Source organism: Pristis pectinata, chromosome 11 (genome assembly GCF_009764475.1).
Source record: "Pristis pectinata isolate sPriPec2 chromosome 11, sPriPec2.1.pri, whole genome shotgun sequence".
NCBI classification, from domain to species: domain Eukaryota; kingdom Metazoa; phylum Chordata; class Chondrichthyes; order Rhinopristiformes; family Pristidae; genus Pristis; species Pristis pectinata.
The window spans coordinates 10,945,044-10,959,150 of record NC_067415.1 but is presented as its reverse complement, the minus strand read 5'-3'; the positions used below and the strand labels follow the sequence as shown (position 1 = coordinate 10,959,150).

At 43.8% G+C, this 14,107-nt stretch overlaps 1 protein-coding gene across 1 annotated transcript in view; it reads right to left on the bottom strand.

The window, feature by feature from the left end:
• Positions 1 to 549: 549 nt before the first annotated feature.
• LOC127575967 (P2Y purinoceptor 8-like) overlaps positions 550 to 14,107 on the bottom strand; it is a 79,580-nt gene continuing 66,022 nt past the window's right edge. The window contains exon 3 of the transcript XR_007957151.1: positions 550 to 687. The gene's annotated coding sequence lies outside the window, so the exon portion shown is untranslated. The remainder of the gene's footprint in view (positions 688 to 14,107) is intronic.

The following is a 14,107-nucleotide window of genomic DNA, read 5'->3' as shown; positions in this document are numbered from 1 at the left end:
AGTTTGGGATGGTTCTCTTTGAATTTAGCAGGGACATTCATAAGCTGGAAGGATATGGGGAGAACTTGCTTCTCCTGGCATTTGGATCATTAGCCAAAAGCTATAAGCTTAAGATAACTAGCCAAAGAAACAGAAGTAATATGTGCAGAGAGTTTTCTTAGAGAAGGTTATTATGATCTACATTAGAACATATGAGATGGGAGATAAGTGGTTAGGTGACCATTAAACCATGCAGCAAGATAACGGTCAACCTTCTTCAGTTCCACGTTCCAGCTAAATCTCTGTGTTGCATAAATCAATGAATGGGCATCCACTGCCCACTGGATACAGAAACCCAAAGTTTGGTATTGGTATTGGTATCGGTTTATTATTGTCACTTGTACCGAATACAGTGAAAAACTTGTCTTGCATACCGTTCATACAGGTCAATTCATTACGCAGTGCAGTTACATTGGGTTAGTACAGACTGCATTGAGGTAATACAGGTAAAAACAATAACAGTACAGAGGAAAGTGTCACGCTACAGAGAAAGTGCAGTGCAATGAGGTGCAAGGTCACAACAAGGTAGATCGTGAGGTCAGAGTCCATCTCATCGTGTAAGGGAACCGTTCAATAGTCTTAACACAGTGGGGTAGAAGCTGTCCTTAAGTCTGGTGGTATGTGTCCTCAGGCTCCTGTATCTTCTACCTGATGGAAGAGGAGAGAAGAGAGAATGACCCGGGTGGGTGGGGTCTTTGATTATGCTGGCTGCTTCGCCAAGGCAGCGAGAGGTAAAGACAGAGTCCAAGGAGGGGAGGCTGGTTTCCATGATGCGCTGGGCTGTGTCCACAACTCTCTGCTGTTTCTTGCGGTCCTTGACAGCGCAGTTGCCATATCAAGCCGTGATGCTTTCTATGGTGCTTCAATAAAAGTTGATGAGTGTCAAAGGGGACATATCGAATTTCTTTAGCTTCCTGAGGAAGTAGAGGCACTGGTGAGCTTTCCTGGCTGTGGCATCTATGTGATTTGACAACCCTTTAGGAGAAAACTTCCTCTTGACCTCTGTTTTAATTACTTGATCCCTTACCCTGAGTCTATGCCCTGAGATCTAGGATCTGGCCGAGGCAAACATCCTCTCAGTATCTATCCTGTCTGGGAACCTTGAGCTAAAAAATAATCTGCTGGAGGATCTTAGAGGGTCAGGCAACATCAGGCAACATCTGTGGTGGGAAATGGACAGTCGACTTTTCGGGTCGAGACCCTTCATCTGGGCTCATGGGAATCTTGTATATTTTGAGAGATCAGGGATTAACTCCAGGGAACTTAAGTTTTCCTGATAGGGCAACCAATTCACCCCAAGAATCAATCAAGTGAACCTTCTCTTCATCAGCTTCTAGGCGAGTATTTTCTTGATGAAATAAGGAGCCCAAAGCTGAGTGTGGAGCTTCAGGTGCGAGCTCCCAAATGCCCTGTAAAGCTGCACCTAGTCTCCTTTACTCTGGTACCCCAGGCCCTATATGTAACTGAAGCATAAACTCCCGACCTTTGCATCGAATTTGCCTCTTAACAAACATTCTCTTAGCTTTCCTAATTACTTGTAGGATCTGCATACAATTCTTTTGTAAATCATGCATTAGGACACCCAGCTTCCTCTGCCTCTCTGAACTCCACAATCTCTCACTGTTTAGACTCCTTGGACAGTACTTTCCAAATCCACCATCTCTACCAGCTAGAAGGACAAGAGCAGCAAAAGCACAGGAACACCGCCACCCGGGAGTTGCCCTCCAAGTCACTCGCCATCCTGACTGTGAAATATATCGCCATTCCTTCACCGTCGCCGGATCAAATTCCTGAAAGTCTCTCCTAGCAGCCTTAACGCATCAAGGACAGCAGCAATTCAAGAAGGCAGCTCACCACCACCTCCTCAGGGACTGCAGATGCTGGAATCTAGATGAAAAACACGATGATGCTGGAGGAACTCAGCAGGCCAGTCGGATGCTGCCTGGCATCATCGTATTTTTCACCTCCTCAAGGGCAACTCAAGATGGGCAATTAAATGCAGTCTCAGTCTGTGAATCCCACATCCCTTTCTTTCATTTATCCTCCCCCCTTGCCTAGAGATTTATCGATGGAAACGAGTTCAATGGTGGTTGCAGTCCATTGAGCTGGTTAGCATCAAGAAATATCTGGGCTGGGATGGTTGTGCAGCCAAAGAGGGTAGGACAGGCAGTTTCCAACACATCCGACTGCAGGCAACAGGAAGACGTTATGATCTGGGCAGTCTGTCAACATATGGAGCAGGCTCTGCCAGTCACAAAGCCCACACGCACCATGCTGCCCGTAGCTTTTAGCTCTGAGCTTTCACAGTCCAGCACTGAATAAAGATGTCATTTAGTTGGAAAGAGTGCGAAGAAGATTTACGAGAATGTTGACAGGACTCGAGGGCCTGAGTTATAGGGAGAGGTTGGGCAGGATAGGACTTTATCCCTTGGAGCGTAGGAGACTGAGGGGTGACCTTATAGAAGTGTATAAAATCATGAGGGACACAGATAAGGTGAATGTACACAGTCTTTTTCCCAGGGAAAGGGAACGTAAAACTAGAGGGCATAGGTTTAGGGTGAGAGGAGGAAGATGTTAAAGGGACCCAAGGGGCAATTTCTTCATGCAGAGGGTGGTGTGTATATGGAATGAGCTGCCAGAGAAAGTGGTTGAGGTGAGTGCAATAACATTTAGATAAGTACATGGATAGGAAGGTTTAGCTGGATATGGGCCAAACACAAGAAATAGGACCAGCTTAGGTGGGCACCTTGGTCAGCATGGACAGTTGGGTCGAAGGGCCTATTTTGATGCTGTATTACTCTATGTCTCCCCCTCCCACACCATCACAGGTATGTCAGTCTTCGGCCTCCTCCACTGCCAGGAGAATTCCAAGCGCAAGCTGGAGGAACAGCATCTCATTTTCTGTCATGGAACCTTGCAGCCTAACAACATGAACATTGAATTCTTCTACTTTAAGTAATCCTCTCCCCCCTTCCCCAACACACCCCCTACCACACTTCTTCTCTTCTTCCCTTTCCTAGCCTATCTCTGTCTTTTTTTTCCCTTTCTCTCCTTACCTTTGACCCATCTCCCAGTGGATCTGCTCTCCCCGCCTCCCCCGCACCAGCCTATCACTATCTCTTACCTGCATCTACCTATCACCACCTGTGCCCACCCCACCTCCCCTCTTTTGTCTACCTATCACTGCTCTGCTTTTCCCCCCTATACATTGGGCTTCCCCTTTTCCTCTCTTCAGTCATGAAGAAGGGTCCTGACCCGAAAGGCTGACCGTCTGCTTTTCTCCACGGATGCTGCCTGACCTGCTGAGTTCATCCAGCATCTTGTTGTTTTTACACTTGTAACAGTTAGTGAGGAACTGGAAATATTAAAAGTCTTTTGCAATGATGTGTTAAGAAATGCATGCATTCATACCATACTGAAAGACTTGTACATGAGCATTCTTCCTGGCCTTTTCTGCTGTTGTGATTTTGAAAGTTCCATGAGGCTTCAATATTACCAATTTACCAATAATAAACCAATTTATCAATTTAGTAATTATGACAAGCTGCAAGCTAGTTCTCCCAGAAGAGTTTCCACATGGGAATGCCTTGGTGCTAATGTAGTGGATGAACAATCCCAAATGGTTCAGTAATTAACCCAGCCATGTACTTCCACAAATAGTGCTAAGGAGAAATTTTGACATTGCATAACAGTGTAAAACGAGAAACATCTGATCAGCTCTCTCAAAATTTTCAATTCCACATTTCAGGTTTCATTTCAGGAAGAAACTAACATTCCCATTTTATGTTAAAGCCTAAATTAATGTTAATCTCCTACCCACTGACCTAGAGTCAGAGAGACATACAGTTGTACAGCACGGAAAAAGACCCTTCAGCCCATATGTGTCCATGCTGATCAAGATGTATATTCAAGCTAATCCCATTTCCCAGCACTTGGTCCATATCTCTTTGAACTCTTGTCATCTATATATGTACCTGTCCACATACTTCTTAAATGTATCTAATGTACCTGCCTCAACCACTTCCCCTGACAGTTGGTTCCATATACCTATGTGTAAAAAAGTTGCCCCTCAGGTTCTTATTAAAACTTTCACCTCTATCCTTAAAACTGTGTCCTCTAGTTTTCAATTCCCCAAACCCTGGAAAAAAGACCGCTCACTCTATCTATACCCCTCATTATTTTATATGCCTCCTCAGTCTCCTGCGTCCCACGGAGTAAAGACCCAGCCTGTAACCTCTCCCTATAACCTCTCCCTACACTTGAGTACTGGCAACATCCTTGTAATCTTTTTTGTACTCTTTCCAGTTTAATCACATCCTTCCTATATCAGGGTGACCAAAACTGAACATAACTTGGTGAGGTCACACATAATAATGTGTGGCTTCACTAAAGTCCTGTATAATCACAACATAACCTCCCAACTTCCATATTCAGTGCTCTGACTGATGAAGGCCAGCATGCCAAAAATCTTCTTCACTGTCCTGTCTACCTTTGATTCCACTTTAAGGGAACTATGCACCTGTACTCCAAGGTCCCACTGTTCTACAACAGTACCCAGGGCCCTTCTGTTCGATGTAAAAGTCCTTCCAAAATGTAACACCTCGCACTTATCTGAATTAAGTTCCATTTGCCATTCCTCAGCCCACCTACCCGGCCAATCAAGATCCTGCTACAATTCTTGATAGTCCTTTTCACTATCTAAGACACCACCTATTTTAGTGCAAACTTACTAACTATTCCTCATATAATCTTATGCAAATTGACCTAGTCCAATCACACCCTCAAATCAGATTCAAACTTGAGCTAATATGTCAGGGTGATGACCTTTCATTAGTTCTGGTGAAGAGTCTTCAGCCTTAAACCCTGTTTCTCTCTGCACAGATACTACCTGACCTGATGAACATTCCCAGTATCTGTTTTTTGTTTCAGATTTTTTTTTTGTTTTTTGACTGGCCTAGAACTTGCGATGAGCATAACAGAGAGGCTATTAGAACATAGAACATGGAATTAGCTCTCATTTGTTGGATCTGGGGATGATATTGTCCAGAAGGTTCTTCAGAAGTCAAGAATGAGGCTCAAATCGTATGGGTACAGTCGTTTTATTGGATGTTCATCACAAAGAAATGACTGGAAGTAGCAGCAGAGAACAGCAAGCAAGTAAGAAAAGGAGTAAAAACCAAAGAACATGTCTCATGGTCTTCCTTTATACTGAAAACTGGTTCATAGTCTTAAGGATATTCAATTAGCTTTTGAGTATGTAAGTAGAAGAAATTTCTTCAGCAGGTCGGGAACCTTCGGATTTCTCTACTTCAGAGATCTATTTGAACATGCCTCTTCACTCATCTTCCTCACTGTGCCCCTATTCACTCTTACTGTTAATAAATGGAAACACAAATTAACTTAAAGACTTTAATGTGCACTGGCAGGTCTAACTAATGGCAGATATGGTTCGATCACCTGTTGATGCCTCCTTAACTGACCAGGTTAAAAGATTGAGAAAGAAATTGAAGTGGGATGAAGAAGGAGGATGAATTCAGTGTTATGTCAGACCCAGAAAGAAGTAGAGATCAGCTGTAAACTTGATGAATGGCAGAGTGTCTATTTCTTGTGCTATGATTTTTTTAAAATCAAAACCCTGCTCTGTTACCATGCCTTTCGATGACTTTTCTACCTGGAAATCTACTTATCTTCTTCCTAAGTATATTCATCCCCTTGGCCTCCACAGCTTTCAATGATTGAAAACTCCACAGGTTCACCAACCTCTGAGTGAAGAAATGTCATCTTATCTCAGTCCTAAATGCCTTACCCAAGAATGTGAGCCTCGGTTCTAGTCCCACAGCCAAGGGAAACATTAGCTTGTATCCAGCCAATCAAACCCTGTCTGAATTTTGCAGAATTTTATGGGACAGCCTCCAGACCCAAGGTTAAGAGCAATTGTCAGAATTGTCGGCAATCGCGGAATTGTCAGAGACAAGTCAAAATGACAACAAAAAGGAGAGTTTGGCAGTTCAAGTCAAAGTGAAAGTTGAGTTTATTATCATATGCACAAATACATCTATGCGCAGGTGCAATGAAACACTTACTTGCAGCAGCATCATGGGCACATATCATCAGATAAGCAGCATTCACAAGAAAAACATAAATTAGACATAAATTTTTACAAGAAAGAACAAAATTTGAACCAAAAAAAAGTTATCTTTAGTGGTGAGTCTCTGTGCATGTGCTTATGAGTTTCACCTTGCAGAGCTGGGAGTTGGAGTGAGATTTGGAGAAGGAGCTTTGAAAAGAGGTGAGTCTCTGTGCATGTGCTTGTGAGAGTTTAAACGAGGCACATTTGCATGTTGTTAATAGCTGATTGGCTAATTAACAGCAACAAATAAATGGAAGTTAGGTGTAAGTGGAGTGGTCATTGTGTGAGTGGACTAGGGTTGGTGGGGGGAACTGAAGCTTTGGCTCAAGTGGCTTCAGTGAGAGGAGGCAGAGGCTAAAGTAGGTCTCTGGTAAGTTTCTTTCTTGCTTGCTTTGGTTTTTCCTTTAGTGCCAGGCCAGAGTGGTTAGACTGGCTTCAGGGTCAGTGGTGGGTTCAGCTTGTGAGATGTGGGAGTTCTGGGAGACCTCCAGTCTCCCTAATGGCTACATCTGTGTGAGGTACATCCAGCTACAGCTCCTTACAGACTGTATTAGGGAATTGGAGATGCAGCTAGATGACTCTTGGCTCCTATGGGAGAATGAGGAGTTCATAGATAAGAGCTATAGGGAGGCAGTCACTCTGAAGCTGCAGGAAGCAGGTAGCTGGGTGACTATCAGGAGAAAACTGGAGAATAAGCAGGTAGTGCAGAGTACCCCTGTGGATGTTCCCCTCAATAACAGATATACTGCCTTGGATACTGTTGCTGGGGGGGGGGGAGGAAAACAGCCTACTAGTGAAAAGCCACAGTGACCAGGTCTTGGGTACTGAACCTGGTTGTGTGGTGCAGAAGGGAAGGGGGAGAAGAAGAGAAAGGTAGTGAAAGGGGATTCTGATAGTAAGGGGGGGGGAGACAGGAGATTCTGTGGATGTGAAAGAGACTCGTGGATAGTATGTTGCCTCCTAAGTGCTAGGGTCAAGGGTGTCTTGTATTGGTCCACAGCATTCTAAAGGGGGAGGGTGAACAGCCAGAAGTTGTGGTACATATTGGTACCAATAACATAGGTAGGAAAAGAGATGAGATCCTGAAGAAGAAACATAAGGAGCTAGGTAGGAAGCTGATAAGTAGGACCTCAAGGATAGTAAGCTCTGGCATGTGGCACAGGCAGCAATCCAGAGAGGGTAAGAATAGGTTGATTTGGCAGATGAATGTGTGTCTGAGAAGTTGAGGCAGGGTTTCATCCTTGTTGATTATTAGGATCTTGTCTGGGAAAAGTATGACCTGTACAAAAGGTTTAGGTTACACCTAAAATGGAGGGGGACCAATATTCTTGCAGGCAAGTTTGCCAGAGCTGTTGGGGAGGGTTTAAACTAGTTCTGCAGGGCCATAGGAACCAGAGTGATAGGTCAGAGGTTGGTGCATTTAGTGTACAAGTGGATGCAGCATGTAGAAAAACTGAAAGATAGGCAGTTGAAAAAGCAAAACTCCAGTTGGATGGGCTGAAGTATGTCTACTTTAATGCAAAAAGTATCAGGAGCAAGGGTGATGAACTTAGAGCATGGGTAAGTACATAGAAACATGATGCTGTGGCCATTACAGAGACTTGGCTGCCACGAGGGAAGGAATAGCAGCTGGATATTCTGAGGTTTAGATGTTTCAAAAGGGGCAGGGATGGGGGTAAGAGGTGGGGGAGTGGCTTTGCTGATTAGGGACAGTAACACAGCTGTAGAAAGAGAGGACTTCCTGGAGGGATTGTCCACTGAGTTATTCTGGGTGGAAGTTAGAAACAGGAAGTGAATGATCACTTTTAGGAGTATTCTACAGACCCCCTGCCCCCATAGCAGCTGAGATGCTGAGGAGCAGGTCAGGAGGCAGACTTTGGAAAGGTGCAAAAATAACCAGTTTGTTGTCATAGGTGATTTCAACTTCCCCGATATTGACTTGCATGTCCTTAGTGTAAAGGGGATAGATGCGGCAGAGTTTTAGATGTATCCAGGAAGGATTCCTGACACAATATGTGGACTGGCTGACTAGAGGACAGGCCATACTGGACCTGGTACCAGGCAGTGAGCCTGATCAGGTTTCAGATCTATTGGTGGGAGAGCATTTTGGAGATGGTGACCATAACTCCCTGTCCTTTACCATAACTTTGGAGAGGGATAGGAGCTGACAATATGGGGGAGTGGGAATTATGATGCTATTAGGCAGAAACTTGGGAGTGTAAATTGGGAACAGATGTTCTTGGAAGTCCACAAAGGAAATGTGGACACTGTTTAGTGAGTAATTGCATGGGGTTCTGGACAGGTTTGTCCCATTGAGGCAGGGTAAGGATAGTAGAGTGAAGGAGCTGTGGTTGACAAGAGACATAGAATATCTCTTCAAGATGAAGAAAGAAGCTTACCTGAGGTTTAGAAAGCATGGATCAGACAGGGCACTGGAGAGTTAGGAAGGAGCTTAAGAATGGACTTAAGAACTAGAAGGGGGCATGAGAAGGCCTTGGCAAGTAGGATTAAGGAAAACCCCAAGGTGTTCTACACATGAAGAATAGGAGGATGTCTAGAGTGAGGGCAGGACTGATCAGGGATAAGAGGAAGGGTAGGTCCTTAATGAATTTGCTTCAGTATTCACCAGTGAGAGAGACCCTGATGTTTGAGAGACACATGAGAGAAATGGGGAGCTATGTGGAACAGAAGGGTTAGATCTCAGAGCAGGATAAAATGTCAGCACAACATTGTGGGCTGAATGGTCTGTACTGTGCTGTAGTGTTCTATGTTTGTGAGGATGGTGTACAACAGGCTAATATGCTAGGGCATAGCAAAAGGAAAAAAGGATGTGCTGGAACTTTTGGAAAACATGGGATGGATAAGTCACTGGGGCCAGATGGGATATATCCAAGGTTATTATGGGAAGTAAAGGAAGAGATTGCTGCACCTTTGGCAATGATCTTTGCGTCCTCACTGGCCACAGGAGCACATTGATGAAGGTAGAGCAGTGGATGTGGTGTACATGGATTTTAGCAAGGTGTTTGAAGTTCCTCATGGAAGGCTTACTCAGAGTCAGAAGGCATGGATCCAGGGAAACTTGGCTGTGTGGATTCAGAATTGGCTCCATCAGAGTGTGGTGATAGATGGCGGAGTTGGAGGCAGATGCATTAGGGACATTTAGATCACCACATGAATGATTTTTAAAAAAAAATGGAGGGCTATGTGGGAGGGAAGGGTTAGATCTTGGACCAGGATAAAATGATGGCAAAATATCATGGGCCAAAGGGCCTGTACTGTGCTGTAATGTTCTATGTTCCAGTGCAAAGTGATCAGTGTTACTATACTGTAATAACTAGGGTTATGCCAGTTGGTTCAAGAGCCAAATGGTGAAGGGAAGTAGCTGTTCCTGAACTGGTAATGTGGGACTTCTGGCTTCTACCTCAATAGCAGCTGCAAGAAGATGGCATAGCCTGTTCGTTCATACAATGAGAAACTTGGGTTGTACAAGAAACTATGGCAGTATACAGACAAACTGCCTAAAAAATGGCATTGACTGGTGGACAAATTGATGCTACCACAGGTTGTTCAGTAATGAGTCAAGCACTTACCCCTGTAGCTTCACTGAAATACCACTGAAAAAGCACTGTCAAAATGAAAGCCAACTCTGGTGAGGTTTTGTGGACATTGTGGAAAGTGGAATGTAGAATGCAATTCATCAGAGATCAAGCACTTACACATCACAGCAGCAAATTTAAAGGAGGGAGTGGCTGAGACCATGCAAGCAGGATTAGAAGAATGTTATCAGTGATGATGCCTCATAGTTGCAGCTTGACACATCATTGGAAGAGTATGCAAATATGTTTGGAACAGTTTCACTGGCATAACAAAGCACAATAAACAGATAAACATCAGTCCAGATGCAAAGTTGATATCAGCATTACAGAGTGCTGGAGGAACTCAGCAGGTCTGGCAGCATCCATGGAGAAGGGTCTCAGCTCAATGTCAACTGTTTATTTCCCTCCATGGGTGCTGTCTGACCTGCTGAGTTCCTCCAGCACTTTTTGGTATATTGTTCCAGATACATCCAGCATCTGCAGAATTTCCTGTGTCTGTATTATAAGCACATCAACTTGCTTTAATGAGTCAAGATGGCAAGGAACTGAATGGCTGGAACAAAATGGTGTGTTTGACCAGAGTGAGGCCATGCCAATAGGATCATAGTCATACAGTTGTATGACACTAAAACAGGCCCTTCAGCCCACTACATCCATGCTGACATTTTTGCCCAATAAGGTAAACTGTGCAAATGTGTGAAATCTGGACTGATGGAACCTGCAAAGTGGTAAACAGCCCAGTCCATCATAATCTCGTCACATCCTTCCATCCAAGTCCATCCTCATGGTGCATTGCTTCAGGAAGGCTAACTGTATAGTCAAGGATGCTGGCTACCCCTGTCCATTGCCTTTTCTCTCTTCTACCTTCTGGAAGAAGATATGGAGCTTAAGTCCAGACTTGAGAACAGCTTCTTCCCCACTGTTGTCAGACTTCTGAACCAATCACCTTTTTCACATCAGTGCTGCATATTCTCAGTCTATGAATTCTACCCCTCTCGGTTATTCTGTTATGGACACTTTAGCATTTCTTTTTGCACTACTTCAGACTGCACTACAATCTTTGCACCACCCTGCTGTTTTTGTACTCATCACTATTGTATTTATTATTACCATATATACTGTTTACTCTACAAGCCTCAGGTGAGCAAGGATTTTTATTGCCCTCTGGTGTATATAACAAACTAACAGACAAGACTGCAGATGCTGGAATCTGGAGCGACAAACATTGTGCTGGAAGAACTCAGTGGGTCAGGAAGCATCTGTGGAGGAAATAACTTGTCGATGTTTCAGGTCGAGACCCTACATCAGGACTGAGGGGAGATGGCCAGTATAAAGAGAAGGGCAAAACATGGTCAAAGAGTGGAGAGCAGTAGAAGCCAGAGGGGGAGCAGTGAGTGAGGGTCTCACAGAACTCCCGTCAGACAGAGGAGGAAAATTTCTTCGAAGTCGGCATACCCTGAAGAGGAGACACGAGACTGCTTCTCCTGCAATGTTTCTACTGCTCTCCATCTCTTCAACCATGTTCTCCTCTTCTCCCCTTTATGCTGGCCATCTTGCCTCTCCACATGCTCATACACAAGGTTACCCTGTAGAGTCAAGTCTTCCTCTAGCAATTTCCAGGCTATGATGGATAAAACTATTAAACAAGTTGATCATTATTTGTGTCACTGAGACAGTCTGATTACCATGATTACAAAAAGACATGTTCTGATTTCAGAGGAGGATTTTAGGATGTTTCATGAGCATAATGTAAAGAGGCAAGAGTGCAGTTGCAAGGAGAAATAATTTGAAGGTTGATGCCAATGGCTGAATCCATCAACAGTGTTCCAAAGCCTGATAATATAGCAGAGTTAGGGTTATGTCATGTACTGTGCTGCTGTTGCAAAAAGCTAATTTTCATGGCATTTGTACCGAGTCTATGGATGTCTGTGGCAATGAACTTGAACTTTTCAACTTTACTACCTATAGTCCCTTCCTATTGTGCTCATACTAATGCATCAGGTTGAAAAAGATGAGAAATCAATGAGAAGGAAGAATGAAGTGCCCATCTTGAACAGAAAGAAAGATTAGCGAGTGAAGCTCTGTGTTCATTACAATACTATGTGTGATTTGAAGCTGGTGTATGGCATCAAATTAGTGTAAGTGCAGTAATAAGCCATGTGATTGATGCCAGGCAAGAGAAACCCATTGTTTTCACTTCTCACACTCTGCCAAAGAACAAACATGATGCACAAGTTAAAGAGGAATGTTTGGAAAAAAGAAAATCCATTGGCTTTTACTGGGCAGATCCCTTAACCTAGTTGCAGAACACCAGCGGTAGTGTTAGGTCTCAAATCAATAACATCAAATGTAGAATCAAGGACACAAAGATGAGTTATCCTTCGATCACAGTACATCTATACAATAGAATACAGGAGTTCAAGTAGAATGCTACTGTATTGATACTTTGATATTTATCTATTAGTCACATGTACATTGAAACACAGTGAAATGCATCTTTTTGCATTACTGAGAATGTGCTGGGGTCACTCTTCTGGCACCAACATAGCATGCCCACAACTCCTAACCCATACATCTTTTGGAATGTGGGAGGAAACCCATGCAGACACAAGGGGAGAACATACAAACTCCTTACGGACAGTGGCTGGAATTGAACCTGGGTTGCTGGCACTGTAATTGGAACTCTAAATGTTGAATGAGAGTGTATCCACACACTACAGACCTGTGAATGGACCTCTTGTACTTTAAGGATGAAACCTTGAGCTCACAATCTACCTTGTCATGGCCCTTGCACCTTATTGTCAACCTGCACTGTTTTCTCTGTAACTGTAACGCTGTATTCTGCATCTTGTTGCTTTTCCTTTGTACTACCTCAATGTACTTATGTTTCGAAATGACCTGCCTGGATGGTTTGCAAAACTAAGTTTCCCACTATATCCTGGTATATGTGACAATAATAGACCAATTCCAATACAGTCAAAGAGAACTGTCCAGCACCTGTAATACAAAGAAATGCTGAAGAAATCAGCCAGTCAGCAACATGTGTGCAAAGGGAAACCAGTCAACATTTCCAGTTAGGGACCCTTTCTCAGAACTGGGGGAAGGGTGGGTGGTGGGGGTCAGCACTCAGTGCAGAGCTGTGGGGGGTGGCAGGGAGGAGTGAGGTGTCGTCCTTCATGGGTCTGGAGGTGTGGGTGATGCTGTTAGAATGACCTAGTGAGTAATTGTAGAGAATTTTGTTGGTGATATATGCTATACCCACAGTGCATCAGTGGTTGAGGGAGAAAAAAAAGGAAGGTAAGATCTGGAACTGCTGTCAGATGGGAGATTAGGTTTCTGTTTTTCTGCCCCCCACAGTCTGATAAATTGTTCATGGAGAGCCTTGCCAGAATGGAAATCTCCCTGGGTTGCTACATCCTCCCTCCTCCTGTACCATCAAGGGCACTGGAAAACTGGCAGGTTTGGGGGTGACATTTGGTGTCACCTTGAGATGTTTGGATTTTTATGCTGTCAGAATGAGTACCCCCTTCACCTCTTGCTCCGAGGCTGCTCGTTGCCAGGTGTTAGCAATTGTTGTGATCTCATGATGACAGCAGAGTGCAGCATAGAGCAGACCATCACAAATCCTGGCTTCCACTCTACAATGTCCTACAGCTCCCCAATGGCCTGACTTATCCCATTCTGTATGGCTGTCTGTCTTTTGTTATATGCATGATCTCAGGCCAATTGAAAACAATTTGTTTATTTTACACACATTGCGACTAAAACACATGATATGTTTAGCACAAAAGTGAGGAGGTACACCTCACCTTGCTTTGGCATCAGTCTGCAAGGTTACAAAGTCCAACTAAACACATTCAAACATGATCCCTTTAGTTGAGATTTTAATTGTATATTTGTTAACATCTCTGTTAAAATAGCAGATACAAATCTGTTAAGAATTAACAGCAATGACATTTACTAATCAGATCTGACTTTGTTCCAATAACTAAAATAAGATATATTTTAGTCACACGTACATTGAAATACACAGTGAAATGTATTTTTTTTGCGTCAAGTGTTCTGTGGGCAGCCCGCAAGTGTCGCCACTCTTCCAGTGCCAAAATAACATGCCCACAACTTCCTAACCCGTACATCTTTGGAATGTGGGAGGAAACCCACGCAGACACGGAGAACGTACAAACTTCTTATAGACAGCAGCCAGAATTGAACCTGGGTCACTGGCACTGTAATAGCACTACGCTAACCGCTGCACTATCGTACCTGCCCCCACATCTCAAGAGTTTGGAGCTCATCTTGGAGCACATTACTATGTACTAATCCATTCCTGCTGTACCAATGA